This window comes from Notolepis coatsorum (genome assembly GCF_963971535.1).
Source record: "Notolepis coatsorum genome assembly, chromosome: 13".
Lineage (NCBI taxonomy): Eukaryota > Metazoa > Chordata > Actinopteri > Aulopiformes > Paralepididae > Notolepis > Notolepis coatsorum.
The window spans coordinates 74,702,425-74,714,575 of record NC_140177.1 but is presented as its reverse complement, the minus strand read 5'-3'; positions in this window follow the sequence as shown (position 1 = coordinate 74,714,575).

Here is a 12,151-nt window from a genome sequence, read left to right as displayed (position 1 = left end):
ACATACAGCGGGCCGAAACAGTCCATACCGGTGGAGTGAAAAGGCTTGTCGCCGAGTCGGAGGCGACAGGGAGGTAGGTCAGCCATCCGGGATATACTGGGCTGCGCTCGCCATTTACGACAGTCTAGACAAGTCCGCTGGAAACGCCGCACTGCTTCTCTCCCTTGCAGTATCCAATAACGACGTCTGATCTCCGCGAAGACTCTCTCTGCCCCGGCGTGATGCACATCCTCGTCGTATTTCTTTATGATCAGCTCTGTGACCTTGTGTCGGCTGTTTAAGACTATCGGGTACTTGACGTCATCCGGTAAGTCTGGAGCTCTCCGCAGACGACCACCCACTCTGATGAGACCATGGGCGTCGCTCTCGGGGGCTAGGTGGAGCAATCTGCTGTCTGACGGGATGGGCTTTGCTCCCTGTAGACAGTCTAGCTCATCGGGAAACGAGTCTCTCTGGGCTCGTTGCAGGAGAAGAAGTTCTGCTTCTTCGTAGTTAGCTGCGGTAATGTCAGTAGTGAGCTGAACCTCTGGGTGGTGCCACAGGAATGTCTTTAGCTGCGCACTCTCAAGGGTGAGGCAATCGTCTATGTCGGGGTCTGTGGAGACGAGTGTGGTCAATCCACAGAACATAGATTTCTTGTTCTCGGCCTCCTCTTTACTCGCTTCCCGTGGGGTGGGTGTAGGCCACTCTTCTTCCGGGAGCTTGAGGAACTCTATATAGATTGTGACGGGTGAGGTCATCCAGGGACATTCCCCGGGTGATGACGTCAGCTGGGTTGTGTTTTGTGTCCACATACCTCCAGCTTGCTGCTTCTGTTAAATCTTGAATCTCTGTGACTCTGACTCCCACGAAGACCTTGTATCTACACGAATCAGACCGGATCCATGTGAGTACTGTCGTGGAGTCTGACCACAAGATTGTTCTTTGCACCGGGATGGTGAGTTCACGTTGGATTAACGTGGCGAGTTGCGCTCCTGCTAGGGCTGCGCAGAGCTCTAGACGCGGGATAGATTGTTGCTTGCGTGGGGCTATTCTTGAGCGAGCCAGGATGAAAGCAGTATGTATTTCTCCTCCCTCCTCTCGGGCACGCAAGTAGGCCACCGAACCGTAGGCTACTTCGGAGGCGTCGCTGAAGACGCGCAGGTCCATCTGGCACGTCTCCGGCCTCACTGTGGGTGGGAAGTAGCTGCGGCGTATGTTGACACCTGGGAGTGAGCTGAGTTCTGTCTCCCACTCTCTCCATGTGGAGGCAAGGTGTTCGGGTATGGGGTCGTCCCAGCCCTGGTCCTTGTCCCATAACGCTCTTACAATCATCTTTGCCCTGGTGGTGTAAGGTAGAATACATCCCAACGGGTCATATTGTCTGGCGAGTGTTCTGTATACACTCCGTCTTGTGGTCGGTAGTGCAGTCGACCTTCCCTGCTCCTTGGTCAGGGGTGTGTGTTTATAATGGAGCGAGTCTGTTTTGAAGCGCCAGACTAGTCCTAATGTCATTTCTTGGGCTTCTCCTGGGATGGTCGCCATCCAGGTCTCGCTGCTTGCTGCCTTGTCCTCGGGGGAGAGGCTGCGCAATACTTGCGGGTCGCTGCTGGCCCACTGCCTGAGATCAAAGCCGCCTTTGATCAGGGAGGCGCGGAGCTTGAGTAGAAGGGCCTCGGCTTCTTCTGGCGTCGAGACGCTTTGCAGACAGTTGTCCACGTAGAAACTATTTCCTACACTTTGTCGGACCTCTTCATCGGCTGCTGGGTCCTCTGCGACGTGTTTTTGCAGTGCAAACGTAGCACAGCATGGGCTGAATGTGGTTCCGAAAGGGAGGACTTCCCATTGATAGATGGCTGGTTGCTCGTCCCCGATCCTCTCTCTCCATAGGAACCGCAGCAGGGGCTTGTCCTCCTCCACTAGTCTCACCTGCAGGAACATCCCTTTGATGTCGCCGCTGATGGCCACCTTGTCTTGGCGGAAACGTAGTAACACGCCTAGTAGAGAGGGGCCGAGTGTTGGGCCGGGCAAGAGCTCTTTATTCAGATTTTGTGATCCGATCTGGTAGCTGCAGTTGAACACAATACGATCCTTGCCGTTGTGGTGGACTTTGTGGTGCGGCACGTACCATGATTCGGTCGTCTGATCGGCCTCTTTAATGTCAATTTTCTTTATGTGTCCCGCTGTGATTAGCTTGTCAATCTCAGTGCGGTACACAGTCTCTTGAGCGGGGTCTCTGGCTAGGCGCCGCTCTGTGTTCAATAGATACCGCTCCGTCGCTTCTTTTGGGGCGTGGAAGGTAGGCATACCCTCTCGCCTCAGGAGTGGAGTTGCGTATCTCATCACTCCGTTGACTTTGACTCTCTTTGTCCCCTGCTCGAGGAGGGCTATAGCGTAAATGTCTTCCTTGGAACGAATGTCTTTCTTTTCGTTCTTAAAGGGCATTGTCTCTAGTGTCCATAGCCTCTCGACATGCTGTAGGAGGGTGGTGTCTTCTTCTGTCACTCTGGAGTGGAGGCAGCTAGTGGCTGCTGTTCGGTTAAGTGACCTAGCGAGGGGGCCTTGTAGTGTCCATCCTAGGCGGGTCTCGACTGCTGCAGGACAGCCTCTGGGCCCTGTGTGGACCCGGTCCATCGGGACGATGAGGTCTGCATGGTCGGAGCCTATCAGCAGGGTCTGGGTGGCACCGTCTATGAGCGGTATAGGTAGTTGACGCAGGTGCACATATTTATCCATCAGCTTGGCGATGGGGTAGGTGTACTGCGACAGGCCTATGTCTTGGCTGGTGAAAGCGTTAGTGATCCTATACCGTCTCTCTGGCTGCCCGCTTGCTACGATAGTGAAGGAGACATTCTCGCCTTTTATCGTCTTTAGATCTCTTCTTATTGTCCGAATCGTCATCTGGTCTTCGCTCCCCCGCAGCCCCAGCTGGGCCGCAGCGGACGCGAGGAGAAGGGTCTTCTCTGACCGGTCGTCAAGGACGGTGTAAGTGTCCATGACCTTGTCTTGGTAACTCAGTGTTACGCGGACCACCTTTAAGAGCACCCGGGCGCCCCCGCTGCTGGCGGGGTCAATGTACATAACACTTGCCTTTGTGCTGCTTGAGGGTGCAGGCTTTCTTCTGTTACTGTCGTGTAGGACGTCTAGGTGGGCTCCGTCACACCGACTACACCTCTTCTTTAAGCGGCAATCGGCTGCCATGTGACTGCGCGCACATCGGTAACAGCGTCGGTTGGACTTTATCCATTGACTCACCTCGTCGGCGGTCATCTTCTTGAACGTGTCACATTGTGACAGCCAGTGTTCCTTTTCGCAGTACGGGCACACCATCTTCCACTTCTCTTTCATCGAGGGGGTACTGTGGTTCTTGCTGCTCGGTACTGATTCTGATTGGTGCATGACGGTCACCAATCTGCGGCCATCGTTTGCTCTCCTAGGTCCCTCTCTGGAGCTTGGTGTGCTCCGCATGAACGTATCCAACCGTAGGCTGTTGACTTCTCTCGCTAGGAAGTCGGCTAGGTCTAGGAGGGATGGCTCAGGACCGTTAGGATCACGGTGGTCTCTTTGCCGCCTGAAGTGCTCTTGTCGGGCGGGCGGAAGCTTCTCTAAAATCCTCTCGACATTAGAGTTTGCGTACAGTTCGTGCATACCCTTTTCCTTTTGCGCCCCCAGCATCCCTACCAGGGATTGTACCTTGATAGACAGGTCATCTAGTGAGCGATTGTCTGTGGCTGGGGGTAGGCGGTCAATATGCCTTATCTCTTGTATTACGTAGTCCCATATGCGTCCATATCTTTGGTCGAGTGCTGCTAGAGCCGCGGTGTATGGGGTAGTAGAGGTGGCATATGCCAGCGCTATATTGTGCGCTCGGGGCACCTTGAGGTGCTTTAGTAGGATAGCATATTTGTACGGTTCATCAGCTACATCGGACATCATTGTCTCTAAGCACATTCGTAGCTCTGTGTACTGTGCTCTGTTCTCGTGTGTGAAGTCCGGGAACGTCGGTGTGCCAATGTACGATGCCATGGATGGCTGGCACATCGGTGAGCGTTGGAAGAGAGGCCTCCTAGGCGAGTCTCCTCTTACGTGTCTTGGTGGGCTGGTACCTGCTGGATACCATGGCCCGCGTACCCAGGTGCTGTTCCTCGGGGCTGGTCGTGCGTCAAGCTCACCCGTGAATTGAGTCGGGGGTCTGTAGCGCAGAGCCGCGGGGGTGAAGCCTGGGCTGTACTGGACCTCCTGGTCCTGTGGAGTACTGTGCTGCTGTTGGGCTTGACTCTCCTCCTCTCCCTCTTCTTCTTCCTCTGGCAGGTCATCTAGATCCTGTAGTCGTCTATTTAGCCTCTCCGCGGTGTAGACCGTTTCTTCCTTGTAGCTGGGTCTCGCTTGGACCGGTCGGGGAAGGGGTTCGGAGGGGGGTATAGGCTCTCTCTGGTGGTCGGGCTCAGGGTCGCTTGATCGGGTAGGGGAGGGTGCCCTTGACCCTTGTCTTGACGAGGCCCTGGAGCCCCGTGCGGAGGGAGGGGGTGTTGCCCTGGTAATCAGCTGCTCCATTATCTGCGCTTGTAATCGGTCGCGCTCGGCTTCACGCTTGGTGAGAGCGAGGTCGCGCTCTGCTTCTCTTTGGGCACCGGCAGCGGCGCGCTGGGCTTCGGCGGCGGCGCGCTGGGCTTCGGCCCGGTCTCTTCCCATATTCTCTTCCGTCTGAAGGCGTCTAATCTCTAGACGTATACGGTCTTCGTCACTCCGTTGCTGCGCTTGAAGGCGTTCTCTTTCCATGGAAGAATGTTCGCGCTCACTAAGCGTCTGTGCTTGGAGTCGATCGCGCTCTGTTGAGGCTGCCAGGCTGGCGAGGAAGGCCTGTGCCAGCATCTTGTCCGCCTCGCTGGGGGAAGACGCTGGTTGAGGTGATCCGCTCCTGGTAGTACTCGTTGGAGATCCGTTCTCCTGTGGCGAGTCGAGGAGATCCATCTCCAGGGTGCTCGCCCCTTCTTGTAGTGGGTCGAGTTCCATCCCTGGAGGGCTGTCTTTATCCTGGAGCTCTCCGGGGACTACTTCTTCGGTCTTGGCGGGGGGTAAAGTCATGTCAGGTCCCTCCTGGTCCCCACCGTGAGCTTGGTCAGTTACGTTAGAACCCACTAGGGTCTCTATTGGCGGGGTAGCCTGGTCGATAGGGTCGGACATAATTTTACTATCTACTTTTTCCGCGTTTACCGTCTGTAGAAAGCTAGGTAGTATATAGGCAACGTAATCCTCTAAGTACTGAGGTGTCTGCCGTCTACGCTGCGGGCGATCTATTTTAGGAGAACCATTTTGTGGAGTGTTCATCATTGGCCATGTCAATATTAATACCACTATATTAATATTACGCTAGTTACCCTCCGGCTCGAAGGACCAATTGTAACTGAGGGGTACAATTCCCTGACTGTATTGATAAGTATGGTATCATTAAACCACTACCGTCTTTATGTACATTCCTACTGGCCATACAGTACACAGGTATCTAATGATGAACACTTCCCCACAATGAATCGGTTCCACACAAAGCTGTATTTAAGTATTTATTGCAGCAAAAGGTACATAATATACTTTACTTTACTTCACTTTGAATGCGCTTATAAGGCAAAGGAATGTGCGTAGGCAAATCAATAACGAATGTCCATTCTCATATTACGCAGGAGGTAATCATACAACCTGAATCTTAGGGAATTATATCTATGGTACACTAGTAATATAGCGGGAGATACTGGAAGGGTCCCCCCGGTTGTAAGCCAGCAAGGGTAGAGGATCTGTCGGTAGTAGAGTCTGGGTCAACGATGATAAGGAGACTCCGAGTACAGGAGACGGTGCAATAAGATCTTGATCCACAGACGAATACAGCTGTTCTCCGTAGCATGTAGCTCCACATGGAAGAAAGCTAGCCTGCCTCAGGCTTCTGAGGGGCAGACTCGACGTGGCTCCTCACAGGGTAAATCCCACACACTTGTGGGTGTCTGCGATTCTCCGCTCCATTAATTACAGGACCAAAAGGAAATATAATCCAGCCGAAAAGGGCTATGCAGTCGTCGGGTAGATAATCCAGTGTACATGTCCACACGGTCCTCGTCTAGGGCTCCTCGGGTGAAAGCGCCATGATAAGCAGCCCAGCCTGGATAAGCACTCTAGCTGATACGAGGAAAACGTTGGTGATGCTGGTCACTGTAGAACTTTAGCCGCACGATACACTATACACAAATAGACTATTACTGACTTAATAGAATAGGTCGCACTCGACGGTACAGCGTTAAACTGTGACAATTCAGTTATTAATTCGCATGCGGTCTCAATGCTCTATTTGGGGCCAAACAGGCCATACTTCACCGCACGTCGTATCGTGGGTGAGGCTTCAACTTTAGTTACTAAGTGTTTCTGTATTCACCTGCGCCGTATTTATACGCTTAGATGAATAAACTAGTACCAGCTTTATTCCTGTCTCATATCCTTGCGCAATACCGTTCTTGTCCAGGCATGTCCCCGGCGGTGACTTTGAACCTGACTTTGGAGGCATGGCCTTGGCGCCTGTGGACCGCTGTCCAATAGGAGAATGAAATATTATGGTCTGTACTAGGCTAAAGGGATATTCCGTGTATATGTACAAGGAATATACAAGGGATATCAAACGATATGCAAATATTATGCAATATATATCAATCAATAAATATATATATTCGGTTTAATCTGATCCTTTGTAACAATCTGCCTCGAGCTGCATCACCCCCCCCCCCCCCCACCCCCTTATCCCTTTCTGCTGTGGAACCAGACCAAGGACGGGGTCAACGCGGGGGAGCGACTCCGGCGAGGTGATTCTGGGAAAGAAGGAGACGAGCTGTACTTTCTGGAAGCGATAAGATTGATGAGGCCCCCCTCCCCCCTCCCCCTCCCCACCCCCCCCCCCCCCACTCCCTCCTCCCTCCTGCAAGTAGGCCTGGAGTGCTGATGCCTTATCTAGGATGGCTGCCTCCTACACGCGTTGGAGTGGGGCCCTAAGACTGCTTCATAACCCAATTCCTGTGATTTTGGTAAAGTGTGTAGAAAGGAAAAACTCAGTTTTCTCATAGACTTCAATTTATTCGGCTGTTTTTCTCTTCCTGTTTTTGCTCGTTAGTTTTTTTTGTTTTTTAGATTCATACATCCCCACGTGGGGTATCATTGGAAATTGGCATTGTGGCTACAACCCTCCACAATCATTTTCGAGATCGCCAAATGATTGACGGAACTAGAGCCCCAAGAGTCGGGAGTGGTATTTTGCGCAATACCGTGTACTTTGCACAAGCCTCAAATACCGGCATGTAACTCGAGAACCGCTGAACGGATTTTGTCGCTATCGACAGGCAACAAATAAGCCTTCCTTTCGATTTATATATTGTATTACAAAATATGCACACCCGAGCCACTAGAGGTCACCAAAGTGCCGGTGGGCAAATCATCCTCAAAAGAGGCAGATTGCAGAATGGGTACAATACAGTACAGCACAATACACACAATTGTTAAGGGAATGCAGACCAGAGAAATACTTTTGTCTTGTTTATATCAGGGTCCCCCATTTTCAATTCATAATGACATTTATGACATAGACAACATACAGAATATATATCATGACATTTATGACATACATGACATACAGATATACAGTACTGTAACGGATCCCCGTATATTGAGTGGCTTATAAACATACTGATGGTATAATCACTGTTTTATTTATCCTTTTACATCGTATTACATTTCCTTTTAAAACAATAACATTCTCACCGTAAGAGATATGGCCTCATACGGGTCCATTAAAACTTGTTGCCTATTCCTTCTCTTGCAATGCACTGTCAAACTGTCAACAAAAGCCAGTGACAGCGACCGGAAAACACTGCCTCGCGACATGGATTTACATCAATTAAAGTCACACACACACAGGCTTCTATCAATTCTAATAACAAAAAAGTCCTGGATATTCATATTATATATAAATGTAAATATTCCTAAACACAAATATTACACAGGTAATATAAAAAAAAATAATAAACCATTCTTGGGGTTATTTACAGTACTGTTACATTTGTGACCTACAAAATATGCAAATATACAGTACTGTTAAACAGAGATCCTAACAGCGAATATATACATACGAGGGGGAGGAACTGTACAATAGGAGGGGGAGTTCGGACATTTACGGGGGCCAGTTTCGAATAGCAGCCTCCCGTAGGTGCTCTTGCGGTTTTGAAGGTGGGTAGGGATTCACATTTTTTTACGGCTGTGGGTAGGGCGTTCCACATTTATGTGGCATAATTGCGAAACGTGTTTAGTCCCTTGTTTGAGCCGAATCTGGGTTGCACATGATTTGTGGAACTCCATCTGGTGTTGTGGTCATGGTATTCACTGACCTTTGGGAAGTACCTCAACATGTACATTGTCTACTCTAAGCCATCCTAGGTTGTCAAAATGGGCAGGGGTGAGGTGGGTTTTAGGAGTAAGGTCAAGCAGTAGTCTGACCAGTTTGTTTTGTGATGTTTGTGATCTTGTTTTTAGTGCCTTTGAGGTGCTTTGGTACTGTGAGGGACCAAACAGCTTAGACACGAGGAGTCGTAGGTAGAGTGCTCAAAAGGAGGTTTATTTCCCCCAAAATATAAATACAGGGAACAAAAAAACACAAAAAAGTGCAACAATAACAAATAACCATTATCAAACCTATACAAAGCTGTTCTTGGGCCCAGCAGAACTCGGGTCAACTTAAACAGAACAAACTCAAAATACATAACACAAATATCAACTGAACCAAACAAAACTGATCTTCAGACTGAGACAAGAGGGGGGCGTTTTTATCAAACATTTTGTCGACCCAACCACAACCACCACGCACGTGGATATTTTAATCCATGGTTCATAACGTGCGTGTGTCATCTTAATGCTGACGTCACATCAGGTGCAGGGCAGCGAGGGGCTCTGAGAGTCACAGGCAGGTAGTGGCAGGAAGCAGAGAGCCTTGCTACTACTAGCAGAGGAGTGAATGAATGAAAATGTATCTGTTTCACCTAACACTATTGCTCCGTGATCATAGCCATCCATCTCTAAAGCTAACCACTATTTGTAAAAGCCACAACCACGTTACCATATTTGTAATAATGTAAATCATTGTGTCGCTGTACATATTGTGTATATAACGTTAGTAGCTAAGTTAGCTAGCTTGGTAGCCAGCATTCTCGAAACTCCTAACATGCCCGATTTAAAATGGTTCTCTCCTCTTTGTATACCTTTGTCCTCACAAGTATTCTGCCAGGGAACTTATGGACACGACAATAGTAGTAGTTATAAGGTGTTTGAGCTTGTAACGTTAACGTTAGTTAGCTAATAGCTATCGTGGTAGCCTGTTTTGTGACTGTGATGCACCGAGTGCTATCCGAGGGGCTACTATCGTATCAACATGCCGTGACGTGTAGCTTGCTAGCCGGCATGATGCGTGCAGTGCTTTGCCCCACAGGTCTGAGAAGAGGACCTGCACATTTTACTCGTTTCCGAAACTCTTTTACATGCCCCGATTTAAAATGGTTCACGACAGTAGACATAATGCTAACGTTAGCGGGGTAACGTTAGCCAGAGCCATATAGCCAGCTTGGTACTATGACCCAGACGGGAATAAGGCATAAGTTGCCTGAAGTGACGTCACGGCCCTGCTAGCGTCTGATAAGCTTTTTCATTTGCTCCGTACATGTTATACGTGCGTGGACCTTTTTAACCCTTTCTGAGTGGCATTTCCGGCATCAAATGGAAAAAAATAAATAATGAAATTAGATACCAATGATGTAAACTACCCATAATTGAAGAGTAGGGTTTAACCTGCAAGTGGCACTTTAACCTTAATCACCTATAATTTACCATTAACAGTTGAGTTGTAATACTATGTCTTTATGTAAAGTTACAATCACTAAGTCAAGCTAAAACATACACAAATCATAGTAGAACATCATTCTCTAATTAACCCCCCCCCCCCTCTTCTCAGGTATCTCCCAGCAAGCCTCTCCTGGGCCCTCATTTATCAATGTTGCGTACGCACAGATATGTGCGTAACCCGTGCGTACGATCATTTCTAAGCAAAGTGTGGGACTTATCAATTTGAACTTGTGCTTGACTTTGTGCGTATATTTACGCACAGCTCCGACCGTGCGTACCTGGCGCCCGGTGGTAGAATATGAATATTGCAACGCGGAAATAAGCTTCTGTGCATTAGTTTCAACACTGGGGTGTTCTGTATGAACCGTAATTCATTCATTGTAAAATAGCGACAGTAGTGTAATTATTGTCAAACCCTATAAATATAGCATTTGGAATAGGTCTTTCTCGCCGAATGAATGCAGCATGGTTTATATATAGCGTTATCGGGTGCACTGACTGCGCTCGCGGGGAACTGTTTTCAGAGATAGCAGATGGGGATGAATGAATGAATGAGGGGCAGTCTAATTGTAGAGAGAACATAATATTAACTAGAGTCCGCTACCCGAGACACCTCCTTGATTTGTACCGCAATTCGGGACCCAAATTGGAGCTATAAGCTTATAGCCGTTTCCGTGCTTATTTTTGAGAAGGGTCCAGCTGCAGAGCCGGAGAGCAACGCTCTCAGGGCCAAGATAGCACTTATACTATTTTGAGAGAGACAGCAGAGAGACAGACAGCAGAGAGACAGACAGACTTACAGATAGACTCTGTTCCGCGGTCCGTGTGTGTGTGTGTGTGTGTGTGTGTGTGTGTGTGTGTGTGTGTGTGTGTGTGTGTGTGTGTGTGTGTGTGTGACTACTAGTCTCCTAGTAGAGACCCCCCCCCCCCCCCCCCCCCCTCTGGACCACCTCCTAGTAGTGACTGTACGACTGGCTGCGAGGAGGAGGGGGAATTGCAACCACCGCAAGCAAAACTTAACCCTTTCACTGCAGTACACGGCTGTAACCAGAAAAGTCAAGTCATTAATCCTCATCTTCGTCTTCTTCCTAGAGAAGTCTCTACTAGGAGGTGGTCCAGAGGGGGGGGGGGGGAGTCTCTACTAGGAGGTGGTCCAGAGGGGGGGGGGGGGGAGTCTCTACTAGGAGGTGGTCCAGAGAGGGGGGGGGGGGGAGTATCTACTAGGAGGTGGTCCAGAGGGGGGGGGGGGGTCTCTACTAGGAGGTGGTCCAGAGGGGGGGGGGGGAGTCTCTACTAGGAGGTGGTCCAGAGGGGAGGGGGGGAGTCTCTACTAGGAGGTGGTCCAGAGGGGGGGGGGGGAGTCTCTACTAGGAGGTGGTCCAGAGTGGGGGGGGGGAGTCTCTACTAGGAGGTGGTCCAGAGGGGGGGGGGAGTCTCTACTAGGAGGTGGTCCAGAGGGGGGGGGGGGGGAGTCTCTACTAGGAGGTGGTCCAGAGGGGGGGGGGGGGGGAGTCTCTACTAGGAGACTTGTAGTCACACACACGCACACACACACACGCACGCACGCACGCACGCATGCACGCACACACGCACGCACGCACGCACGCACACACACACACACACACACACACACACACACACACACACACACACACACACACACACACACACACACACACACACACACACACACACACACACACACACACACACACTGTGGAACAGTGTCTATCTGTCTGTCTGTCTGTCTCTCTGCTGTCTGTCTGATTGATTGATTGATTGATTGAAAACTTTATTAACAGATTGCAGAATGGGTACAATACAGTACAGCTCAATACACACAATTGTTAAGGGGATGCAGACCAGAGAAAGACTTTCGTCTTATTTACATCAGGGTCCCCCATTTTCAATTCATCAGGACATATATGACATACATGACATACAGATAGACAGTACTGCTACATCTATACATTTATGACATACCAGATTTGCAAATACAGTACTGTTTGTGATACAAAAAGAGTCAAGAAAAGGGAGTATATACATTTGACGTAGAAACTGTACATTGGAGGAGGTTGGGTGGGGGGGGTTGGGTACATTGGGATATTGACAACCATACTGGGTAATTTACATTAGGGGTGGTTGGGAGGGGAGGGGGGGAGAGAAACACTGTATAAACAAGCAAAACTGTACATTGGGGGGGGGGGGGGGGGGGGCACACTGTACAAACAAGCACAATTGTACATTGGAATATTGA